The sequence below is a fragment of the Ranitomeya variabilis genome, chromosome 5 (genome assembly GCF_051348905.1).
Source record: "Ranitomeya variabilis isolate aRanVar5 chromosome 5, aRanVar5.hap1, whole genome shotgun sequence".
Lineage (NCBI taxonomy): Eukaryota > Metazoa > Chordata > Amphibia > Anura > Dendrobatidae > Ranitomeya > Ranitomeya variabilis.
Window position 1 is genome coordinate 625,398,553 of NC_135236.1, and position 11,305 is coordinate 625,409,857.

Genomic DNA, 11,305 nt, shown 5'->3' on the forward strand with positions numbered 1-11,305 from the left:
TGCGGGACTGTTCGGATGTGTGCGGCGCTGTGCGGGACTGTTCGGGTGTGTGCGGGACTGTGCGGGTGTGTGCCTGGCTGTTTGGGTGTGTGCGGGACTGTTCAGATGTGTGCGGCGCTGTGCGGGGCTGTTCGGGTGTGTACGGGACTGTTCGGATGTGTGCGGGTGTGTGCGGGACTGTTCGGATGTGTGCGGCGCTGTGAGGGACTGTTCGGGTGTGTGCGGCACTGTGCGGGACTGTTCAGGTGTCTGCGGGGTCTGTGGGCTGTTCGGATGTGTGCGGGTATGTGCGGGACTGTTCGGATGTGTGCGGCGCTGTACGGGACTGTTCGGGTGTGTGCGGGACTGTTCGGGTGTGTGCGGTGCTGTGCGGGTGTGTGCCTGGCTGTTCGGGTGTGTGCGGGACTGTTTGGACGTGTGCGGCGCTGTGCGGGACTGTTCGGGTGTGTGCCTGGCTGTTCGGGTGTGTGCGGGACTGTTTGGATGTGTGCGGCGCTGTGCGGGGCTGTTCGGGTGTGTACGGGACTGTTCGGGTGTGTGCGGGGCTGTGCGGGGGATCTTTTGGGGTGTGTGTAGGCATCATCCAATAGGACTACAAGTACGCAGCATCCAATCTGCAGCTAATTCGGATGTAATCCGGACAGTGGACACGGACCCTACACTATCCATACATCTATCAATAAATATATCTATCCAGATATATCTATAGGTAGATATATGAATAGATAGATGTATGCATCTATAGATCTATCAATATGTAGATCTGTCTATCCATTTCATCTATCATTTATCTGTCTATCTGTGTGTAATTGAGTGTGGGTTGGACAAATGTAAAAAAGGAGGTTGGACAATAATGACATCACAGATCTTTTTTTTTGTTCAATAATACATCTTTATTTAGCTTTCAAAAACGCATACAAAAACGCACAAAAACCACGCTAAAACCGCACACAAAAAAATAAAAATGCATCAAAACCGCGCAAAAATGCACCAAAAACGCATCAAAACTGCACCAAAAATTGCATCAAAACTGCACCAAAAACTGCACCAAAAACTGCATCAAAACCGCACCAAATACTGCATCAAAAACAAAAGAAAACTGCACCAAAAACTGCATCAAAACCGCACCAAAACCTGCATAAAAAAATGCATCAAAGCCGCACCAAAAACTGCATCAAAACGGCACCAAAAACTGCCTGAAAACTGCACCAAAAACTGCATCAAAACCGCACCAAATACTGCATCGAAACCGCACCAAAAACTGCCTGAAAACTGCATCAACACCGCACCAAATACTGCATCAAAAAACACAAGAAAACTGCGCCAAAAACTGCATCAAAACCGCACCAAATACTGCATCAAAAACACAAGAAAACTGCACCAAAAATTGCATCAAAACCGCACCAAAAACTGCATCAAAACCGCACCAAATACTGCATCAAAAACACAAGAAAACTGCACCAAAAACTGCATCAAACCCGCACCAAATACTGCATCAAAAACACAAGAAAACCGCACAAAAAACCAGCATCAAAACCGCGCAAAAACCGTGAAAAAACCGTGAAAAAAATGCATCAAAAACGCAGCTGCGTTTTCTGCAAGGAGATGCAGATTTTGTGCAGAAATTTCTGCACCCAAATCTGCAACGTGTGCACACAGCATAAAACTGACCTGCCATTATGACTCTCCAGGTTATTAAGAGTTCATTGACACCAAACACGTCTAGGTTATTTTTTATCTAAGTGGTGAAAAAAAATTCCAAACTTTGCTAAAAATAAATAAAATAATTGCGCCATTTTCCGATACCAGTAGCATCTATATTTTCTGAGATATCGGGTCGGGTGAGGGCTAATTATTTGCGTGCCGAGCTGACGTTTTTTAATGATACCACTTTTGTGCAGATACGTCCTTTTGATCGCCCGTTATTGCATTTTAATGCAATGTCGCGGCGACCAAAAAAACATAATTTTGCCTTTTGATTTTTTTTTCTCGCTACGCCGTTTAGCGATCATGTAATTTTTGTTGTTGTATTGAAAACAGCTGACATGTTGCGGCTTTGAAGTGGCTCACCGCCGAAGCCCACCTCAAAGCGGGGGATACTGCCAGCTGACGTACTATTCCGTCAGCTGGCAGAAAGGGGTTAATGAACAATATCTTTCAGTTAAAAAAAAAAAAACGAAAAAAAAAAATGGCGTGGGCTCCCATGCAATTTTCTGTGCCAGAGGGGGAAAGCCGACGGCCGGGGGCCAATATTTGTAGCCTGGGAAGGGGGTAATACCCATGGCCCCTCTCTAGGCTATGAATATCAGCCCGCAGCTGTCTGCATAGCCTTTACTGGCTATTAAACTAGGGGGACCCCCCAAAAAAATGACATGGGGCCCCTTATATTTTATAGCAAGAAAGGCTACGCAGACAGCTGCGGGCTGATATTCATAGCCTAGAGAGGTGCCATGGATATTGCTCCCCCTGCAAAAAACTTAAAATAATAAACCGTATACTACCTGTCCGCCGTAGTCCAATTAATAACGAGGGTCCCACGACGATCTCCCCTATAGAACAGTGACATCGGGTGATGTCACTGCTCTATAGGACCTCCAATGACACACTGACAGGAGACAATGGCTCCTGCAGTGCATCACTGAGAGGTTAGTATAGTTCACTGGTCTCACTTTATGGCATTTGCTGCATGGGGACTTTCTCACACAGCAATGCCAAAAGTGAGACTAGGGACTATTTTCTCACAGGGGAGTAGGAATACATTGTGAGGAATACATTGTGGAAGGATACCTTCCATCATTGTATTCCTGGAGCCCCTGGAGAGCGGTAGCATCAGCTGATGCTGCTGCTCTCCACGGGAGATCATGGTGGGACACTCGGGAGATTAGTGTTTGTTTATTATTTTAATATTTTTTACAGGTGACACTGGCTTCGGGGAACAAAGTGACAAGTGATGGTGAGTATGTACTTTATGTTATATGTACTGTATGTCTATATGTATGTTGTATGTATGTACTGTATGTATGTACTGCATGTCGCATGCTTCATGTCGCATGTTGTCACATGTCGCATGGCTCATGACGCATGCTGCATGTCGTCACATGCTGTATGTCGCATGCTGCATGTCACATTTTGTCGCATGCTGCATGTCGCATGTTGTCACATGTTGCATGTCGCATGTTGTAACATGTTGCATGCTGCATGTCGTCACATGTTGCATGTCGCATGCTGCATGTCGCACGCTGCATGTTGTCACATGTCGCATGCCGTCACATGTCCCATGCTGCATGTCACATGTTGTCGCATGTCGCAGGTCATCACATGTTGCATGTCTTATGTTGCATGTCGCATGCTGTATCTTGCATATTGTCACATGTCACATGTTGAATGTCGCATGTTGTCACATGTCGCATGTCTCATGTTGCATGGCGCATGTTGTCACATGTTGCATGTCGTCACATGCTGCATGTCGCATGCTGCATGTCACATTTTGTCGCATGCTGCATGTCGCATGTTGTCACATGTTGCATGTCGCATGTTGTAACATGTTGCATGTCGCATGCTGCATGTCGCCACATGTTGCATGTCGCACGCTGCATGTTGTCACATGTCGCATGCCGTCACATGTCCCATGCTGCATGTCACATGTTGTCGCATGTTGCAGGTCATCACATGTTGCATGTCTTATGTTGCATGTCGCATGCTGCATCTTGCATATTGTCACATGTCGCATGTTGAATGTCGCATGTTGTCTCATGTTGCATGTCTCATGTTGCATGGCGCATGTTGTCACATGTTGCATGTCGTCACATGCTGCATGTCGCATGCTGCATGTCACATTTTGTCGCATGCTGCATGTCGCATGTTGTCACATGTTGCATGTCGCATGTTGTAACATGTTGCATGTCGCATGCTGCATGTCGCATGTCGTCACATGTTGCATGTCGCACGCTGCATGCTGTAACATGTCGCATGCCGTCACATGTCCCATGCTGCATGTCACATGTTGTCGCATGTCGCAGGTCATCACATGTTGCATGTCTTTTGTTGCATGTCGCATGCTGCATCTTGCATATTGTCACATGTCGCATGTTGAATGTCGCATGTTGTCACATGTTGCATGTCTCATGTTGCATGGCGCATGTTGTCACATGTTGCATGTCGTCACATGTTGCATGTCGCATGCTGCATGTTGCATGTTGTCGCATGTCGCATATTGTCCTATCATTGGCTAATGCGTCACTCTCTGTCACTGTAGCAGGCAGAGCCCGATGGGACTTGAAGTCCCATCAGACGATGCCTGCACACAGAGAAACACACACCAATGACCCCACCGCATAGCCCCGCCGCAGACCCCCCGCCCACACACTCCAGCACCTTCGGCAGATTCACCAAGCAGACCCACACCCGCCGCCACCTCCACCGCCACACCGGCCGCCACCGCTGCCACCACCACTGCACCGGCCGCCGCCACCGCACTGGCCGCCGCCACCGCTGCACTGTTCGCTGCTGCCACCACCGCACCAGACGCACATCTCAGCACATTTGCTATGTAAGTCTTTTTTGGTTATGGACCTGTTCAGTCTAGATTGCTGTTCAGTCAGTTTACCTATATTTACTATGTACTATTTTTTCTGACTTGAACGCCCCGCCCTTCACCATGCTGTGATTTTAATTACATCCAAACACAGTTAGTTCTGACCTTCCTATAAATGCAGGCTTTACCATGTTATTAACCACAGGTACGTGTTCACACTAAGCAGTCAGGTCAGGGACCCATCCGATATGAGATTACCTTGACGTTTGGTGGATGGGCTCACATTTTTTGGCCAAGTCTTGTGCTAAGCATCTCATGTGTTTTTTCATAGATTTCACAAGCCAGTATGCTATTCACATTTCATGTATCGCACATTTCCTTGCTTTAGTACAGTTGAGTGCAGCCATTGATCTATTTGCTATGTAAGTCTTTTTTAGTTATGCGCCTGTTCAGACTAGATTGCTGTTCAGTCAGTTTACCTATATTTACTCAGCACATGAGAGCGGCCGGCCAGCAGACCCCAGCCCGGCCCGCCCCCAGCACAGCCCGCCCCCAGCACAGCCCCGCAGGCAGCCCCGCCCACAGCCCAGTCACTGTTGAGTGACTGCTGTCTGTGGAGGCTGGGTCACGCATGTTGCTGACGTCACGTCAATTTCCAGAGTCTGGAAATTGACGTGACGTCGGCGGAAATTAGCGGCAGCTGCAGCCTGGGGGTCACATGACCCAGACTCAGCCGCCGCCATAACGCCGCTCACAGGCGAAAACGGCAACAGAAGGTATTTATAAAATTCATTAGGGGCCCCGGGGGGATACATTGGGGGGGTTAACTGAAAGTAGTGGACAACCCCTTTAAATAACACTCCAAAAATGTGTTGAAAATTTTTCTTGATTAAACTACTCACCCATAGAGTATCACGTGCTCTGGGGGTAGATTTCTGCCATATATAACACTCCAAAAAAGTGATAATAAAATTTGTTGGAATAAATTACTCACCCATACAGTATTCTGTGCTCTAGGGTACATTTCTGTGATCTACTGTATAACACTCCAAAAAAGCATTAAAAATGTTGCTGGATTAAATTACTCATTCATACAGTATTCCATGCTCTAGGGAACATTTCTGTGATACATACAGTGGGGAAAAAAGTATTTAGTCAGCCACCAATTGTGAAAGTTCTCCCACTTAAAAAGATGAGAGAAGCCTGTAATTGACATCATAGGTAGACCACAACTATGTGAGTCAAAATGAGAAAACAAATCCAGAAAATCACCTTGTCTGATTTGGCAAGATTTATTTAGCAAATTATGGTGGAAAATAAGTATTTGGTCACCTAAAAACGTGCAAGATTTCTGCCTCTCACTTACCTGTAACTTCTTCTTTAAGAGGGTCCTCTGTCCTCCACTCATTACCTGTAGTAATAGCACTGCTTGAACTTGTTATCAGTATAAGAGACACCTGTCCACAACCTCAAACAGTCACACTTCAAAAGCATATGAAGGTCCTGGAGTGGCCTAGCCAGTCTTCAGATCTCAACCCCATAGAAAAGTCCGTGTTGCCCAGGAACAGGCCCAAAACATCACTGCACTAGAGGAGATCTGCATGGAGGAATGGGCCAACATAACACCAACAGTGTGTGCCAACCTTGTGAAAACTTACAGGAAATGTTTGACCTCTGTTATTGCCAACAAAGGATATATAACAAAATATTGAGAAGAACTTTTGTTAATGACCAAATACTTATTTTCCAGCATAATTTGCAAAATAAATCTTGTCAAATCAGACAAGGGGATTTTCTGGATTTGTTTTCTCAACTTGACTCTCATAGTTGTGGTTTACCTATAATGTCAATTACAGGCCTCTCTCATCCTATTAAGTGGGAGAGCTTGCACAATTGGTAGCTGACTAAATACCATTTTCCCCACTGTAACACTCCAGAAAAGCGTTATTTTTTTCTGTATTCAGTTAGTCATCCACAAAGTAATACATTCTCTGGTGTAGATTTCTGTGATATATAACACTCCTAAAAAGTGTTATTTTTTTTCTGTATTCAGTTAGTCATCCATACAGTGTAATGTGCTTAGTGGGCATTCCTAGTAATACATTGCGAAATATCGCGAGAAGTCGCGGTCTTGCGAGACCGCGACTTCTCGCGTGATTTCGCAATGTATTACTAGGAACGCTAGCTGCCGGGAGCATCGTTGCGCGGGACGCCGGTAGGTGAGAATACTGCGATTTTTTTTTTTTAACCTGGTTTGTGTTGTGTATGCGTTTTCGCAGCAGAAAACCGCTGGGAAGATGCATACACAACAGGTGCACATAGCCTCGACGAGTCCGTCAGAAAGACGGGCCCAGTGCACCCGTTTTTTACAATCTGCACAGGATCCGTCTTTTCAACATTTTGACGGATCCTGTGCAGATTGTAAAAACGGAAGTGTGAAAGAAGCCTTACCTTGACGGCTGTGCAGCTCCTGCTCCATCTGTCTTCTGTGTACTTTGTCAGGTGACGGTCCATATGTGATAACGTCATCACGTACGCGCCACCTGACATGTACCGGATGCTGGAGGCAGAGACATGCTGCTGAGGAGCGACTGTGAGGTAAGTATAAAAAACGTTTTTGTTTTTTGTACAAAATGAATTAAATGGGTGAGGGGAGGAGGAATTGCACATGATGAGAGGAGAAGGAGTAAGGGGGACTGCAAAGGATGACATGGGGTAAAGGGGACTGCACATGATGATGTGGGGAGGGGGTTAAAGGGGACTGCACATGATGATGTGGAGAGGGGTGTTAAAGGGGGACTGCACATGATGTGGAGAGGGGGGTTAAAGGGGACTGCACATGATGATGTGGGAGGGTTAAAGGGGCACTGCACATGATGTGAGGAGGGGGCTATAGGGGGACTGTACATGATGTGGGGAGGGGGTTAAAGGAGGACTGCACATGATGATGTGGAGAGGGGGGTTAAAGGGGGAATGCACATGATGTGGAAAGAGGGGTTAAAGGGGAACTGCACATGAAGATGTAAGGAGGTTAAAGGGAACCTGTCACCCCCAAAATGGAAGGTGAGCTAAGCCCACCAGCATCAGGGGCTTATCTACAGCATTCTGTAATGCTGTAGATAAGCCCCCGATGTATCTTAAAAGATGAGAAAAAGAGGTTAGATTATACTTACCTGGGCGGGCAGTCCGATACGATGGGGGTCAATGTCCGCTCCAGGGCCTCCCATCTTCTTACGTTGACTTCCTCTTCTAGTCTTCACGCTGCAGCTCCGGTGCAGGCGTACTTTGTCTGCCTTGTTGAGGGCAGAGCAAAGTACTGCAGTGCGCAGGCGCCAGGAAAGGTCAGAGAGGCCCGGAGCCTGCGCACTGCAGTACTTTGCTCTGCCCTCAACAGGGCAGACAAAGTACACCTGCGCCGGAGCTGCAGCGTGAAGACAAGAAGAGGGCGTCATCTGATGAAGATAGAATGATGTGGGGGGGTTAAAGGGGAACTACACATGATAATGTTGGGAGGGGGTTAAAGGTGGACTGCACATGATGATGTGGAGAGGGGGTTAAAGGAGGGCTGCCCATGATTATGTGGGAGTTAAAGGGGGACTGCACATGATGATGTGGGAAGGGGAGGTTAAACGGGGACTGCACGTGATGATGTGGTGGTTAAACAGGCACTGCACGTGATGTGGGGAGGGGGTTAAAGGGGGACTGCACATAAGTGGGGGGTTAAAAGGAACTGCAGAGGATGACATGGGGGTAAAGGGGACTGCACATGATGATGTGGATGGGTAAAGGGGGACTGCACAGGATGATGTGGGGAGGGGGGTTAAAGGGGGACTGCACTTGATGATGTGGGGAGGGGGGTTAAAGGGGGACTGCACATGATGATGTGGGGCTGTTAAAGGGGGACCGCACATGATGGGGGAGGGGGTAAAAAATGGACTGCACATGAAGTGGGGGGTTGAAAGGAGCTGCAAAGGATGACATGGGGTAAAGGGCACTGCACATGAAGAAGTGGGGAGAAGGGGACTGCACATGATGAAGTGGGGGAGAGGACAGGAGACTGCAAATGATGAATTGAGAGTGAGGGAAGAGGGACAGCAATTCAATTGAAGGTGTGGGGTGGGGAGAGCAAATGATGATTGGGAGATAGCAAATAATAATGAATTTTGATGGTGGTGGAGTAAATAATGTATTGAATGTGGGGTAGAGCTGTTGATAATGAATAGAGGGTGGGAGAGAGAAGATATGACAATGAATTAGGGTGGAAGGGGCAGTAAACATAATGAGTCGGGGAAGCGGGAGGTACATAGTGTGGGGCGTTGAGGATGCAGTGACTGGTAATGAATTGGGGGAAAGAGTACAGGTGCTAATTAATTTATATACTGTATTAGGTGGGGAAAGTGGCTATGTATAGCTAGAAGGGGCTCAGTGGCGTATTATAATTTATATTTGGAATGGTGGGTTGCATAATAACCAATTATGTATTAATGGTTGGTGCATATCTATATTCAGATGTGTAGTATAGATGAAAGGGGAAAAAGTGGGGACTGTGCTCTGGAAGCCGTGCTCTAAGTAACTATGATATTTTATGCAGAGATGAGTCCTGGCTGGAAGAAGTGATGGCGGTCTGCGATGCATGAAAAAGAAAAGCAAATATGGAGGACTTCAGCTAGAGACGACACTGGTGAGTCAGTGTGTTACCTGTACACTGACACTATACACTGTATGCTATATACAGAGCTCCTGTGTATAATGTCACCAGTGATCACTATATTACCTGTATACTGACACTGCATACAGATCTCCTGTGTATAATATTACTGGTGATCACTGTAACTGTATTACCTGTACACTATATAAAGAGCTTCTGTGTATAATGTCACCAATGATCACTGTATCAGGCTAGATTCACATTTGCGTCCGGGAGGGCTGCGGATGGCAGCATACTTCCTTCTTCCTCCTTGAAGCCCACATACGCTCCGCCTACTTCTCCATGCGTCCTGCTTTGCCCTGCGTACCTGTCTTTAACATTAGGTATGCAGGGACATGCATTGTATGCGGATGCATCCGCATGCGGCGATTTGATGTGTGCGGTGACCTCACGGAAATGCAAAATTTTGCGGTCGTCGCACATGTCAAATCGCCACAGGCGGATGCATCCACATACAACACATGTCACTGGGCACCCAATGTTAAAGATAGGTACACAGGGCAACGCAGGACACATGGAGAAGTAGGTGGAACGAAGGCGGGGCTTCAAGGAGGAAGAAGGGAGGAAGTGCGCTGCCATCCGCAGCCCTCCCAAACACAAATGTGAAACCAGCCTTACCTGTACACTGACGCTGTATACTATGTACAGAGCTTCTGTGTATAATGTCACTGGTGATCACTGTATTACCTGCACACTGACAGTAAATACAGAGTTCCTGTGTATAATGTCACTTACCTTTGTGTTGTTTTTTTTAAATTAATGATCAGTATTGTAGTATTCAGTCACTATGTGGTAGTAATATGTGGTCTGGTCATGGTGTAGTGGCATTTGTTCCTTGTATGTGGCATTATTTGGTCACTATGTGGTGGTAATCTGTAGTGATGAGCGAATATACTCGTTGATCGGGTTTTCCCGAGCACGCTCGGGTGGTCTCCGAGTATTTGTGACTTCTCGGAGATTTCGTTTTTGTTGACCCAGCTGAATGATTAACGGCTGCTAGCTAACCTGAGTACAAGTGAGGGTTGCCCTGTTGCTAGGGAATCTCCACATGTAATCCAGCTGGCTAGCAGCCGTAAATCATGCAGCTACATCAACAAAAACTAAATCTCCGAGCAGTCACAAATACTCGGACACCACCTGAGCGTGCTCGGGAAAATCCGAGCAACGAGTATATTCGCTCATCACTAGTATTCTGTGGTCTGGTCATGGTGTGATGGTATTTGTCCCTTGTATGTTGTATTAATGGTCATTTAAAAAAAATATGCATGTGACTCATTGTCTTAAAGAAAAATACATAAAAATAAATTTATATTTAATAGGTTAGAGTAGAGTAGGGTCTGGCCAAAAGAGTCTACCATGTCGTGGTGGCGGCTTAAAAATTCTTTTGGCCAAAACAAAAGCTGCTGGCTATGTATGTGATCTGGTGTTTGATGGGAACTATTAATATCTGATTGATGAGGACATGGTGGAGAAGTTGAGTTTTTCCAAGAATGAGTGGTGGGACTGTGGAAGGTTCGAAGGGTGGAAATGGAGCTGGGGTGGAGCCTGGGCGGAGTCTCAAGGGGGCCCAAAAATTTTGCCAGTATGTGGCCCCGAAATTCCTAGTGGCAAATATATATATATATATATATATATATATATATATATATATATATATATGTACATATACATATATGCTCAAAAAAAGAGGCAGCACTCCATTTCTTCTGTGAAAATGTGGAAGATTTAATCAATCCACTTCTATGGGGGCGACGTTCCGGCTCCATCTGAGCCTTTCTCAAGCCATGGCTTGAGAAAGGCTCAGATGGAGCCGAAACGTCGCCTGTTATGATCCGGTGACCTTGGAGCCGCATGAAACTTTCTCTGGAGTCGGTGGAACCTGTACTGACAGCAAATCCTGAACTAACACCGCAACTAGAAGTAGCCGTGGGGTGTGCCTAACAAATCCTAGACACCTCGACACGGCCGGAGGACTAAATACCCCTATAGATAGAAATAGGAATACTACCTTGCCTCAGAGCAGACCCCCAAAGGATAGGCAGCCCCCCACGAATATTGACTGT